Genomic DNA, 15,376 nt, shown 5'->3' on the forward strand with positions numbered 1-15,376 from the left:
TTCAAAAGATCTCCGCTTTTGTAACCGGGGACTTACATTTTCAGAAGAGGTTAGATTCCCACTTTAAATCCAGCCCGTTGACTTTGAGCTCTTTGGGATGTCTGAATTATTGTGTGCCTATGAAAACATGACAAAAGCATACTGGGCTGACTTCCAGAGGTGCCGAGCCCCCAGAGCCGAAGCTTATGTAAGTTAGTCAAATCCTGCTTCAATGGCAGATCCAGGAAAACCTGGTGTGGGAACATAGCACACACCCTACACTTGTTACGCCAGCCCCACACATATTTGTTTGAACACCCAAAGAAGGCCGAAGAGTGGCAATCCTTCTGTAGATAGCTACAGGAAGACGGTCCATTTGCTGGTATGGTTTGAATCCATACTGCAAACAAACTTCAAGCTCCCTTTCAGCACCCATCAGCTTCTTGGCCTCTGAAAAGCTCACCTGACATCCTAATAATGCCTACCTAGCAAAATTATCCCACAACAGGGCAGGGGAGAGGTAAGCTAGCTTCCCATCCCTACCTGAACAGGAAAGCCTTTTTATGTAGTTCTCTAAATGGTTATGAGCAAAGACAATCTCTGTTATGTCTACTGAAAAGATATGCAGGAAGGCTTTGTCAGTTTCCATAACAATTGTGTCCCTTTTTTATTTTTAGCCCTGATATTCTTTTAAAATAAAACAGCAGCAAGAGGGATAATTTTGCATTATTTTAGCATGCACTCTCCCACTTACTGGTATCTTTCATTATCATCTGTCGACCAAGGATGGCACCAGCAGTTTATTTGAATAGGGTCTTGTTAGTGCCCCGATGTGGCAGGCATCCAACAACAGAAAAAGTTTAAACAATTTTTAAGAAAAGAAATCAGAAAGGGATGGACGTTGAGCTCCGGGCTTTGTTATGTAGGAAGCTTTTGATGATTAATGGAAAAATGTAAACAATTAAGAAATGTTTACTCTGTCGATCCCCACTCCCCTGGCAGCTCAATTAGTACAATACATGAACGTTCTCGGTTTTGAAAGGCTTCCAATATACAATATAGCTCTGAAATTCAAAGCACTTATACTACAAGGTTATAAGGCCTGTTCATATTCCAGGTGGGGAAATGGATTGCTGTCTTTCTGCAACTGTGCTTCAGGCACGCAGACCAGGCAGATCCATGCAGTAATTTAAAAGTGGAAGTCCTTGAAAGCCGTCCAGTCACATTATGTCATCTTGGGCTTGGGCTGATATACAAATGATTACTCCTGGGAAAGAGATTTGGAAAGGGATGTTTCAGGGTTTATAGATTCAGCATTAGAAAAGCCCTGGCGAGAGAACCTTCCACGATGGAACAGGTAATTTGCTGGCTTACAGAACTGACCGGGGAAAGCACAGTGAGGATAGAAAACATAAAATGTACTGTGTGCGCCTCTGTGTGTCTTTGCACGAGAGCAAAATTCAACCCACCCCATCTTTTTAGAAAGCCTTTAATCTATTTACAGGTATATGGCAGACCTGTCCAGTTCAAGAAATCGGAATCAGGGAATCTAAACCTTTAAAAAGGAGGAATATATATAGTGAAGGGCAAAGGATCAGATTTCGACTCTTGCTATAATTATGTTTCGTCCAGGATTAAAACAGTTTACACAGCTGGAGTTTTAACTTGGGCCATTCCGTACCATGGTTACAGCCTTTACAGGGGAAGGGTGTTTTAGTATACATTTCTTCTATTTTGTTGTGTTTTGAAATGGTGACAATTGACTCCAGGTGAGCTGGGCTCAGCAGTGGTATAAACAGCCAGCTAAATTAAAACCACACTTCAATAGCCTCCACCAAAATTGTCTGTATGGTGTATTTTGGGATGGTGGACACACCCTTCCTGATGTTCCATGTCATCAGAAAGTAAAGAACTTTCCACAAAACTAATTATATTTTTTCCCTGATACATACATATGTGGAAAATGTCTTGAAGTTCTTTGATCGTATTATGAGTTTGTGGGAGGTTAAGACACCAGCCAAGCAGGTTCCTTTGTAGATGAAGACCAGATGGTCACTTTTAGTGCTCTGCTTCACTCAAAAGGGGGTAGGTTGGGTTTCAGTTTGTAGCATCTAGGTGACAAAGAAGCAACAAGCGGGGCTGGAAAGTATTGCTGTGTAAATGAAGTGGAGAAGAGGAGGAGGACACTGTGAAGCTGAGGATGGAGAGATATGGCTCGCTCTGTGCTGCTTTTATGCTGGAATTTGGGGCTTGCTGGCAACAGAGTGAGGAAGCAAGATCTGGTGAGGTGCTAATGCCGTGAGCCCCTCCATCCTATGCACAGTTTGTATATAAGTGTAAATAAAGCCATATATCCTAAGGACATCACAGTCTCCATTGAGCTCATTCCAAGGACACGGGAACCCTTGGATTCTCTCACTGCTCAGAGATGGGCAGTGGATTGCAACAATAGAATAAGACTTGCTTGTTAATATTTTACTACTTTGGGTAAGGAGCTTAAGTCAGTGTTGAACCTTACAATATTGAGGATGCTTCCAGATGGGTGTTTATTCTCATGCACACAGGTCCGTCCCCCCCCCCCCCCGCAGTGTCCGCATGATGTTATTGCAATCAAAATGCCAGCTAGTCTTCTCATTTAATCCAGATTTACAGCTGGTATTGGCCACCTCAAAGTGGCTGTGGCTCAGTTCAGCTGCATTGCGAAGCCAGGCTTCAGCATTATGGCAGCCTTCCCCAACCTAGCACTCTACAGATATTTTGAACCACAACTCCCATGCTGGCTGATGGAAGTTGGAGTACAAAACATCTGGAAGGCACCTGGCAGGCAAAGGCTGCATTATGGGAGCAAATGTTGTGATCACACATTCTCTCAGCCCCCTCCTTTGGCATACTTCTAGCTACTTCTGATTTAGCACAAAGCACAGTTTTTCCATTCCCTCCATAGCAGCAACCTAGGCTTGTAATTTTCCTCCAAAGTACGATTGCAAACCATGCAAAGCTAGTTAGCCATCCTGGTTTGTAGGACTGGCATAGCTTCAGACATAACAGCAACAGAGGAAGTGACAAACAGAGTATACGAGGGAAAGAAGAAGAGAAAGGAGGAGCACATGAGCAGAAGGCTGTTTCTCACAGCACCCAGCTATCAGCTCTGAGCTGGCCGCATATGTTTTAATGTATGTTCCATATGGAATCCAACACTTTCTCCGTCATAATATATTGATGTGAGAGATATCCACGTTTTGAAGAGAAAAAAACCCCACCCTCAATCTATAGTCCAACTAAGATGGCTACACTACGCTTCTGTTACAAGACTAGCCCAATATATTTGCTTTTGGTTCAAAGTATTTGTGAATTAAAGGTGGCAGGTTGCATTACTCTTGAAATACACACACTGGCTTTGCAGTAGCTTTCTACTGTCATTGATTTCCCCCTTACCCACCATGCCACCCTCTTCAAAGTTGCTTCTATGGGTTGGCTCCTCCAGAACGAGACGAGGCACAAAGGGCTGCAGTAGGCAAGGGAGTATCCCCCTTTTATGAGAGTCAGTGTTTTCTGCTGCTTCAAAGCTACCATTAGAAATAATCCATTTATTTTTGAAGTACAGGGATTGCTATGATTTCAAAGTACGCTCAGTTGGGAGCTGCCCAGCATGATTTTCTGATAAGTGTCACTTTTTGATACTGCATAATGTCCCTGTTTGTTTTATCACATTTGCATTTTACAGCCTTGGTCCAGTATACCTGAAGGAGCGTCTCCACCTCCATCGCTCTGCCCGGACACTGAGGTCCAGTGCCGAGGGCCTTCTGGCGGTTCCCTTGCTGCAAGAAGCCAAGTTACAGGGAACCAGGCAGAGGGCATTCTCGGTAGTGGCGCCCGCCCTGTGGAACGCCCTCCCACCAGATGTCAAAAAGAAAAATAACTACCAGACTTTTAGAGGACATCTGAAGGCAACCTTGTTTAGGGAAGCTTTTAATCTTTAAGAAATTCGTGTATTTTAATATTTCTGTTGGAAGCCGCCCAGAATGGCTGGGGAAACCCAGCCAGATGGGCGGGGTATAAATAAATTATTATTATTATTATTATTATTATTATTATTATTATTATTTACATTTTTACCTGCACCCAAAAAAACTTAGGTGGACATCTAAACAATGTTATGTACACAGCTGGCTCACAAGCTGTATTCACTGTCCAAAACATCCCAGCTGCAGGGGTACAAGTTTTTCTGACCTCGTGACAGGTAATTGATTCTTAAATGTATTGCAGTAACATTAAAGCCACACTGATGGCTGAACTCTAAAATTACATTCCAAGTATTAGCTAATGCAAAAATGGTGATTTATCAGTGTAAGAAAAGGTTTCTTTATCACAACCAGGTTTCCCCAGGTCCCCAGCCCCACCTTTCTAAGTAATACCCTCATTTATAACTAGGAACAACTTGGGATGGGCGTAATGTTTTGCAACATTAGTGTTTCAAAACAAAATGTGCCTTTCAGTTGCCCTGATACTCTTGGAAACATTTCATTTTAATGACTTGAAATCTTGTAGTAGTCTCATAAAGACTTACTGCTGCAAATGCCTTGGGTATATAATGCCTTCGGAGGCAGGGGAGAGTCCTATTCACTTCACTGAAACTTTACTATGCCTCTTAATCCTATGCAGGTTTGCTTGGAAGTACTGCTGAGTTTAGTATGGCCAAAGTAAGTGCATGTAAGATTGCAGTTTTAAGATTGCACCAGCCAGGATGCAATTTTCTGATAAGTGTCACTGTTTGATACTGCATAATGTCCCTGTTTGTTTTATCACACTGGTGTGTGTCCACATTGATTAGCTCATACTGCCTCAACATCATGGCTTTTTTCAGCCAGAACTCACCAGAACTGAGTTCTGGCACCTCTCAGACAGGTGCCATTGCCATTCTAAGAAAATGAGGGAGGTATCTATGATGAGTTTTGGCATCTCTTTTTCAAAAAAATAGCACAGCTCAACATATTTTTCACTGCATGCTCGGTGGAACTGACAGCACAGATCCAACTAACCTTTGTGAAAAATTTGCAGCGTATATAGGGTGGAATTAAATGATGTGCTCTTCCAATCATCCCATTTGTACAAACATTTCAGTTTGCCCCCCCCCCACTCTCCTCTCATTGCATGCTGTTCTGGAGGTTCTCCTGACCCCTCCCCTCCCCAGCCAGTTTTGGGGTGTGTTGGGAGGAGAGATGGGGAAAAGCCTTGTTGCACAAGTGGAGGTTATTGCACAGGGGCTGGTTAGGTGAATACAGCCCACAGGCTTTTTAAATATTTCCTGAATCCAACAGCAGATGCAGGTTTCCATTTTGCTTATTTACAGGGCCATCAGCGCCAAGTACAAAGAGGTCAGGACCCTGCTCTGAAAACTTTGCAAGCTAAAATTTGGCATCTGGGAAACGGGAGAGGAAGGGAGGTGTCAGGAGTATGGGCAGGAGTCAGGATCTGGGGACTGTAGTGCTTTGCAGGACTGGGGCATGCCTCAGCTTGTGCTGGAGAAGCAAGGCGTGGCCACACAGGTGGAGACCTCAGCTTGTGCTGGAGAGGCAAGGAGCAGTCTCTCAGGTGAGGCCACTTGTTATCTCACTGCACCTGGTGGCAGGAGCTGGGAGGGATAAAAGCTCAGCATTTCCCTTCAGCTCTTTGCCACAGCAACGCTTTCCCTGCCTGGTTGCATCTGGCCTCTTGATCCTTGCTCCGTGGACCCTTGCCTTGCTGACGTCTTGATCCTTGCTCCGTGGACCCTTGCCTTGCTGACGTCTTGATTCTTGCTCCGTGGACCCTTGCCTTGCTGACGTCTTGATCCTTGCTCCTTGGACCCTTGCCATGCCGACACATTGATTCTTGCTCCTTGGACCCTTGCCTTGCCGACGCCTGGATCCTCGACCCTTGGACCCTTGCTTTGCCTTCGCCTTGCTCCTCGACCCTTGGACCTTCGCCTTGCTTCTTGTTCCTTGAGCTTTTGCCTTGCTTCTTGCTCCTTGGACCTTCGCCTCTGCCTTGCTCCTTGACCCTGCAACTGCCTGCTACTGGACCCTCAGCCCTGCACCTGTTCCTGCTTCTGCACCTCCATCTTGCCTCTGGTCCTGACGCCCGCCGACCGGACCGTGACAGGAGGAATGGCTGGCTTGGGGGTGAGGGCAGAGACCGTGTTGCTCTCCTGCTTCTGAACACCCTGCACCACTGCTGCTTACCACAAGAGAGTTCAGCCAGTGTGGGTGCAGCAGCAGAGCCAATCAAATCTGAGATTCCTGCTGCTGCACCTGCACTGTGATGACCTCCCTGCTGACTTACTATGAATTAGTAACTGGTTTCAGAACATTGCAGTTCACTGCTTCTTACTATGAAGAAGCCGTGAACTGCAGTGTTCTGAAACCAGTGGAGCAATGCATGCTGCTCTACAGGGAGCAATACAAAATTGTTTTAGTGTACTTGGGAAGGGGAGACAATTATCATTGGGGATAATGGTGGTGGAGGCTGCACAGCTACCTAGCCCACTGCAGATCTTCACAGTGTCAGGTCATAAGAACATCACTGTCCTCAAATAAAAAGCTGGTGTTGGTCCTTGGCATTTGCCTCACGCTGCCAGATATTGACACTGACCCTGTCAGGCTGAGTTGCATCAGGGCATGAGAACTAGGGCATTGTGCCAAAGTTTTTACAGAAAAGGTGGGTTTTCAGAAAACATGGCTGCATAACACAGGAAACTGCACACCAAGAAACATTTCAACAAAAAGGGGAGGTTGTTGTTGCTTTTCTTTTGATTATGTACTTTGTGGTATATAAATTCAATAAATAAATAAAATTAAGAAGAAAACACATTTCTCACCATTATGAATGCAAATGTTGTGGTCCTAAGAACATTGCATGGATACAGTAAGTGTGCTAGTGGTTGTGACCTTTGCTTGCTAGCTGGTATCATTGCTAGACGACCTTATAAAAATTCCCTTTCATATTTACAGCTAACTATAAATGAAAGATCTAATCCCAAGGAGAAGGCTTTTGTGCTTATGTCCTGCTTATGGGCTTCTTATAGGTAACTGTGAGAGCAGAATGCTGAACGAGAAGGATGTCTGGGGTGATCCAGCAGGGTTCTCTAGATATCGTTCGACTTCCTTTCCAGTTACAGAAAGGGATAAGAAAAGGATATGCTGTATACTACATTGTATTTGTTAAAGAGAAGATGACCCTAGGTTCCTGCATAAGGGAAGCAACATTTTAAAATAATGTAAAATATTTGCAAATGGTCCTTTTAGAAAAATGTCAACCCAGGCTTTAATACATCTTATGAAAATAAACACACTAAGTGAGAATTATAAGGAGACCAGAAAATGAAACACTCTTAAAAGAATGAAAGTGGTAGAGATGGGCAAGCAGGCAACCAGCACAGATGAATGTCTTTTCTTGCTTTCTTAATTCTTTCCATCCCTTGTCAGTTTTGTTAAGGCATTGTTGGCAGAGGAAGAAATATGTCACGTGGAAGTCTACATAGCTGAAATTATTCTGAATCTGCTTGGAGCCCAGTTGATAGCATGTGGCATTACATGTGGAAAACTCTTCCTTTGGGGTAAAGGATGCCAGCTGCAATTAAGACCAACGGGTGGTGCATCTTCTGATGACTTTTAGAGTAACCTACCCAAAATAATTTAGAAAATATATGCAAAGAATACATAACCTCTTCAGGCACTTAGCCTGGTCATGAGATGGGCTGATTGGCTAAGTGTGCATAGGGAGGGCTGGCTCCATCTCCTCCACCAAAAATTTGAGAATTTAGCACAAAGGTCTGAAGAGGGCTGCTAGCCACGTCCAGCTGGTTGTGGTTAGAAGGCTCCGTTGGATCTAGAAACAGCTGGACATGTCCAGAAGCCACTTTCAGATCTTAGTGCTACACACACAAAGATCAGGGGGAGGTGAGGGTATGCCCAGCACGCAGAAGGCATCAAGGGCAGGGCCATCATGGTCTGAGTTGCCCCCCTGCACACCTTTAGCACTCACCTGACCAGACTGAATGCCTGAATAGGGCTGTTATAGCGCCCATGTTAACTCCTGACACCTGACAGGTGGTGCTTGCTGTGAGTACAAACATCCTCTCATAGTACTGGCTACGAATTGACAAATCATTAGAGGACTAGGCCAGAGGACTCAGCCATCCAGATGTTTTGGGACTACAACTCCCATCATCCCTGACCACTGGTCCTGCTAGCTAGGGATGATGGGAGTTGTAGTCCCAAAAACATCTGGAGGGCCAAGTTTGCCTATGCCTGGACTAGGCTGTTGATGGCTACCAGCTATGAGGACTGCGTTCTCCCTCGGAGGCAGTATGCCTCTGAAAACCAGTTGCTGGAAATTGTGACTGGGGAGAGCAGAGCACTGTGGCAGTAAGGTACTGCTTGTGGGCATCCCATGGGCATCTGGTTGGCCATGTGAGAACAGGATGCTAGACTAGGTGGGTCTTTGACTTGATCCAGCAGCCAGGTTCCTTTTTCTTCTTCTGGGTGATACCCTTTGGTGGACAGAACATGGATAAACTTCATAATCTATAGGACATCAATAAACTTATATAGCTGGTCTAGCATTTCGTTGATGAGAGGGACTCTGCTGATCCTACAGCTCTCTAAGTTAGAGATGGAGATCCTTGATTGCCTTTTCTAAAGCAGATAAGTGTCCCCAGATGGAAATCATTACAAGCCCAAGTTCTTTATTAAAGTTGAAAGCAAAAGGGCCCTGCTCAACACAAAGCTGCTTAGTTTTAAACAGCCCCTTTCCTCTAGTGCATCTGCCTCTGCTATCTGCTCATATTTCTTTGTACATTTTCTCAGTGGAACCCAGCAGATTACAAAGTATGGAGACCAATAATAAAAGCCCCTCCATTTAATTCCCGAGCTTCAGGTTTAAATTTAGAGCATGTTATCATAGAAGATTGGTTTGGGATATATGATGTGCACCAGTGACTGAACGAGGAGGGTGACTTCATGCTTTTTGAGAAAGATTTTTACAGATGTGGTCAAAGGAAAATATTCTTCAGAAAAGCCAGCAACATCTGCAGATAGCATGCTGATTATGTCACTGCTGCTGCTCTATAATCTGAGTGAGAGTCTCGATCCTACACAAAACAAATGCAGGAGCTTATGGGGCAGGCCAGGGTCCCCAAACTAAGGCCCGGGGGCCAGATGCGGCCCAATCGCCTTCTAAATCCAGCCCGCGGACGGTCCGGGAATCAGCATGTTTTTACATGAGTAGAATGTGTCCTTTTATTTAAAATGCATCTCTGGGTAAATTGTGGGGCATAGGAATTCGGTCATTTTTTCCCCTTCAAAATATAGTCCGGCCCCCCACAAGGTCTGAGGAACAGTGGACTGGCCCCCTGCTGAAAAGGTTTGCTGACCCCTGAAGTAGGCAAAAGAAAGTACACGCATGTTTCCACTTTTCTGGTGCTTATTTTCAACTTACTCTGTAGTGCGCATTGGAGATCTGCTATCTCTTTCGGAGGGAGCCGTTTTTCTAGGGCAGTGTGTGTGTGTCTAGAAAGTAGCCTACTATACAAAGGTGACATTTACATGAATTGTTCCACCCACTTTTGCTTCTGGCCCTACCCACCACTGTCATGTGTCCCTCAGAAGGTTGTCCAGAAGGAATGTGGTCCTTGGGCCACCCCTACCATACGGTAGCTCATTTGAACTCTGCAGGACTATGTGAAACTCAATGTTCAATTTTCTAAGTTTCAGAGCGCACACTATCAGCTAGTCTTGAGGCACAGCAGAGCATCTTTTAGATATTTGGAGATTGGAGAACTTGGGGAAAATAATCCTTTTGTGCACCTACAATATTTTTTGCTATCATTTGTGTGCTTACAAAAAAATCATAGTAGTTCCTGGTTCCCATGGTAATTTTTCTTTGGCAGTTTCTTCAAAGTCTGCTTGTGGGTACAAAAAACCCATAGCCAGGTTGAATTTGTAAATAATGTTTAGAGAAGTTACATAGTTATAATGAGTTGATACAGTATAATAATATACTGTACAAAGGAAATTGCTTTAAAAATTATGCAAAAGTGGCACTTAACACCAGCCAGAGTAGCCGGTATCAGTTCCAACCTTGTTGGAGGGGCTGTGCATCCTTAGGGTCACACCGACACCTGTGAGGGAACTGCAAAAAGTGGCCACGTTCTAGGAGTCAGTATTTGGGGAAATGTGTGCCCCAACAAGACAAAACACAATTAAAACCTCAGAGCTGGCTTTACTCAACCTCTTCTTGGGAAATAATACAAACCTGCATTTCAGACATCTTATTGGTCAGTTACTGTTGGGAGCAAGGTATTGGAAATTTCTGGAAGCAGCATCTGTTGCCACATGGTGAGAGAAAGCATGGCAGTTAACTTTGGTAGAAAAATTACTAATCGGTTAAATCTTGCAAAGGGTTTGATACAAAAGGACACATTTACAATGGATTGCTACACCTTTGTTATGTATAAAGTGGAACTTTCCTCATGCTACAAAATTTTCTGGCTAGTGTAATTCTAAACTATAATTTGTTTATTCGTTTGGATAAGTGACTGCATTTGTGTTTTTCTAATGGTTGCTGGCTTCACAGTAATCTAGCAATTTCATTTCCTGGGGAGGGCGAGGGAGGGATAGCTTTGTTTGTTTTACTGTTCTTTGATAATGTGTAACAGAAAAAATCGTAATTAAAAAAACCCCACAAACTGATTTTTTTAAAAACAACAACAACACAAAACCCCACAATTCCAGATCTCTCAAATAGTTGAGTAAACCTTAGTCTCTCTCTCTCTCTCTCTCCCTCCCCCCCCTCTCTCTGTTTCAGTGACCGCACATAAGTCCATTGGAACATTAAACGATGTATTTTACATTTCAGCCATTACTCTTTCACACTGGATGAACAGTTTTAAAAAAAATCAAGGGTAGGAGGAGAATAGATGTAGTGTCCATTAGTTGCAGTAATTGTTGTCCGTGGCATATAGATACCAGTTTATATCAAATATCAGATGGAAGACCCATATTAAGTACCGGTATATCTGCCATACATGGGTGGAACTGCTATGGACACCTTGGGATTTGCATTGTCACTATTCCTTGTGTTGCTACTGCTTAAATGTTCTAAACTCTGTTAACTTCTTATTTTATTTTTGTGGTGCTGTGCCTCAGGTTGTTATATGGAAGGTAAAGGTAAAGGTAAAGGTAAAGGGACCCCTGACCATCAGGTCCAGTCATGACCAACTCTGGGGTTGCAACGCTCATCTCGCATTATTGGCCGAGGGAGCCGGCGTACAGCTTCCAGGTCCTGTGGCCAGCATGACAAAGCCGCTTCTGGCGAACCAGAGCAGCACACGGAAATGCCGTTTACCTTCCCACTGTACCTATTTATCTACTTGCACTTTGACTTGCTTTCGAACTGCTAGGTGGGCAGGAGCTGGGACCAAGCAATGGGAGCTCACCCCGTCACAGGGATTCGAACCACCGACCTTCTGATCGGCAAGCCCTAGGCTCTGTGGTTTAACCCACAGCGCCACCCGCGTCCCTTATATGGAAGGTAATATATAGTAAATAAAGGGTTGAATCCAACAAAGTCATGGTGCAACAGAACTTCCTCTCCATCTCCTCTCCCTGCACATCCCTCCTTTATACAAAACTTCGCCAGAGAGATGCGGGGAAGAAATGCAGAGCAGATTTGGGGGGGGGCATGGGGGGAGAGGAGTTCCATTGCATAAGTGGAAGCTGTTCTGCTCCTGCAGTGACTTAGTTGGATGTGGCCCATCATTTATTCCACAGCCATTCTCCCCAACCTCCAAATTCATTTTGACTCCTCTCTTTGCAAATTCAAGGGTAGGAGAGGAAGGGCTGTTGCCAAAACAGAAATCTATGAAAGCCTTTTAGCTGTGTACCTATAATATGCTCTTGCTGGATCCTTCCCCACATGTTCCTCTCTCCCCCTGGAGCCTAGTGGTTTTCTGGTGAGAGATGAAACACAGGCTATTCTGTTCCTACTCACTGTTAGCAGTAATCAAAGTCCGGCCAAATGACTGGCAGGTGCGTGAGACTCTTTGGAGAAACTTGTCTAAAAATGTTAGGAAAGAGAAAGAGCTAACATTTTCAAGTTCCAGATGCTCTTCGCTATGCGTGACCTAGCATGATTTGTACTTGTTTATACTCTTTGGACCACCTATCTTGTTAATAGCTCCTCTGCACAATGTCCCGTCTTCTGCTCTTTGCAGACCGTATTTGTGGTTTTCGGGATGCTGATTTCGGTTATGGCAACATGGGGAAGAAACAGAAGCTAGCAGGTCGCAGCTGGCCTTCTTTTGTTCTTTATTGCCACGAAAAATGGAAACACATATTTTTAAGGCACGCACAAATAATGCTTATCTGATTCCAGCTAAAACAAATGCCCTAATCCAGCATCAGGCTATCGGCTCATGTAAACAGGCCTCTGCGGGATTATCATCTGCTGTGTATCAGATGCTGTAAATCTGATGTGTGCTCAAATGGGCATCACCATCACACGGTACATCTGAGTCCAAGTGCCATCTACCCACTATCCCATTTACATTACTACCATCTAGAATGCACAGTCCCATGTACAGTCTAATGCAACTAGTCATGGAAATACCTTTCTAAGCATGATTCAAACTGAATCGCGGTTACTAGCATTAAATACAAAACCTGGCACCATATTTGACTAATATCATATTAGCTGCTACAATCAATTTGTGCTGTGTAAGGGACAATGCAGCCGAGAAAAGAACTGGGTGAAATGGAAACCCCCTGGGTGGATACAGTATTCTCCACACAGTCTCTGCAGGATCACTTCTTCCCAAAATATTTGTTACTGGTTTATGACAGCCAGTTTTTCTCTTTGATCACCCCCATCGTGCCCCTTCTGTCGCCTTGCTCTATATGGTTGCTTTGAATTTCCAGTCCCAAATACTGCCAGCCCCAATTCACCTGAGGTCACAGCAAAGTTAAATTTCCCCAGGCCCAAGTCCAGCATTTAACTGAAGGCAGAAGCCTCACACTCGATTGAACGGCACGCAGATGCATTTCATTTTTTAATGTTAAAAACTCATAAAGTGCATTTCCCAAACAGAATCTGAATAAAAGTTTTGCATGAACAACAAATGTTTTGCATAATATGCAGACCAGGCCACCCAGTTCTGAGGTCCTGGAATGTGGCAAAACTCTGCACTGGTTGCACAAATCCATATCAGGCCTGGTCAGTCCAGTGAACTCAAACTCTTTCCTGGAGCAATCTGGCTGTGAGGCCAAATGGAAACCCCCTTATCCCTCAGGCTTGAATTTTCTCCCAAGAGAAGCAGTGCGTAGCCTAACCTTTTAATACCCCCCTCCCTTTCTTGGCATCCTGTCCTGGCTGGCCTCGGATGTTGTCCCACATTCCTCTTAGTCAGAAACAATTAAAGAAAGAAGTAAACTGGCAGGAATAGAGACCGAGGCAGCACAGTGTAGCCAAACATGAAGCGGCGGAAGGGCCTCTGAGAAACCCAGCCAGTTTCATGTAAGGCAAGCCTGGTCATTAAGGAGCTGCTGTGATCATTTACTCAGTGTGCGCAGAATGAGAGTGGGGTTAGGGTGGGAGAGACAGCACAGAAGCATATCTGGTATGCCTTACCTTGAGGCCCTGGGGAAAAGGATACTGGAAACCATCTTGAGCGGAAAACGCAACTGTCGTGGCCCAGCAAGTAGCAATGAAGTGCCAAGTGTGACTGATCCCCTTTGAAAGCTTATTAGTTGCATCAGGGAATTGCTTTGAGGCAAACAATAGCTTGTCCTTTCCCAGCAAAATCGGGGGGTGGGGGGGTGGGGGGTGGAAACAAGTCGGGACGGTTTCTGTGGGCTAAACTCACCAGTCTGTACCAGGCCTTGGCAGTCAGTCCTGGCATGGTAAAAAGTGGCAAACAGCCAGTCTTGTGTCGCTGTTCCCAGCTGCCAGTTGCTATCTGGAGTTTATGAACTTGTTCCAGTATCTGTAACAGGGGCTTATTATATTAGGGAGACAGCTCATTAAATCAAAGGGCCTTTTCACATGAGTGGCTGATGTGCTTTTGGGGCAGCCACCTTCTGTAATGGAATTGGGAAAACCTATATCGGTGGGAGTGTACAACCATGCTATCTTCTGCCTTCGCAACCGTTGCACATGGCACAGATACCATGTGAAAAGCTCCGGTTCGCACAGGCAAAAATGGCCCCTAATCTTCTTTAAAGTCCCTCAACATGCCTAGCAATTTACTTTTTCCATTTTAATATTTATGTAGCTGTGGACCTAATAATTTCTGTTTGGTTGCTGTGGTACATGTGCACCTTATCTAGAAACAAACAAATCTTCCTTTGACTGGAAAAAAGACATTTAAGTGAATCATTTATTAAAACTCATTAACATCTCTTTACTTGAGTGATAGCCCTGCTTAATTAGCACACAAATCCTTCTTGCATAGGGCATATGAAACGCTGTGTGGCAGGTAGACCCACACGGGGGACATTATGTACAGCTCTTGCTTCATCGCATTTGTAAAATCAATTGGACACATCACACTTCTCCTATGCCCTTTCTCAATTGACAGATAAATTGGCCTAGATTAGAGCACATAGGACTCGTCTGAACCACATTTGGGGTTCCTACACCTGTAATCATAGAGTTGGAAGTCCATGTAGTTCAATCACCTGCTGATGAATGAAATATGCCCTGCAGCCTCTCTTTGAAAACTCCAAGGATAATCTTCTTTTGACAATATTCTCAAAGAGAGACAGGAGGGGATAGGCCCTACTATTTTTAATTTTGAGAGCTCCAATTTTGATGAGATGTTCTAGTGTGAAATTAGGCAAGGGCTACATAGCAAATGCTGTGTACAGTTGAATGTTTATTGCCACATCCAATATGAAGTGACTTTTGGGAGAACGCCAAGCTGCCCTCTTGAATGAGGATGTATTGTGCAGGAAGATAGGTGTACATGTGTGGCTGAGGCCAAGGTAGCAATACAAATGCTATCTGCCTCAAGCCCATTTGGAGTGGAGGGAGAGATTTGCTAATTGTATTATTGGGCTAAATCTGATCATATAGTTTGCATTGTATAATTCTGACTGTGTGGCTTAGCCCCCATATTCCTGGGATGCTTTTCTCCTCAAAATGCTTTTATCTTTGCCTCTGTGCCTCTGTGTTAAAGTGTAATGAAAACATTTGACAGCTAGACAGGATGGCCTTGCCAGAAAGCACAAGGAGCATCAGGAGATGCTCAAGGTCTATACCAGGAGATGACGCAAATATCAGGCACACTCAAGGCTGCTTGAGGCTGGCACCGGGGTAGCATTGCTGAGTCAGCGTGTGTTTATGAGAAGGACAGGATACG

General features: G+C 44.4%; 1 long non-coding RNA gene across 1 annotated transcript; it reads right to left on the reverse strand.

Moving 5' to 3' along the window:
- Positions 1-935: 935 nt before the first annotated feature.
- Positions 936-13,750, reverse strand: LOC148686868 (uncharacterized). The gene is made up of 2 exons (XR_015948145.1): positions 13,645-13,750; positions 936-1,246 (listed from the first exon to the last, which is right to left on the reverse strand). It is a non-coding gene; the product is annotated as an uncharacterized LOC148686868 (long non-coding RNA).
- Between the last annotated feature and the right edge of the window lie 1,626 nt (positions 13,751-15,376).

Source organism: Zootoca vivipara, chromosome 2, assembly GCF_965207765.1.
Source record: "Zootoca vivipara chromosome 2, rZooViv2.hap1.1, whole genome shotgun sequence".
Lineage (NCBI taxonomy): Eukaryota > Metazoa > Chordata > Lepidosauria > Squamata > Lacertidae > Zootoca > Zootoca vivipara.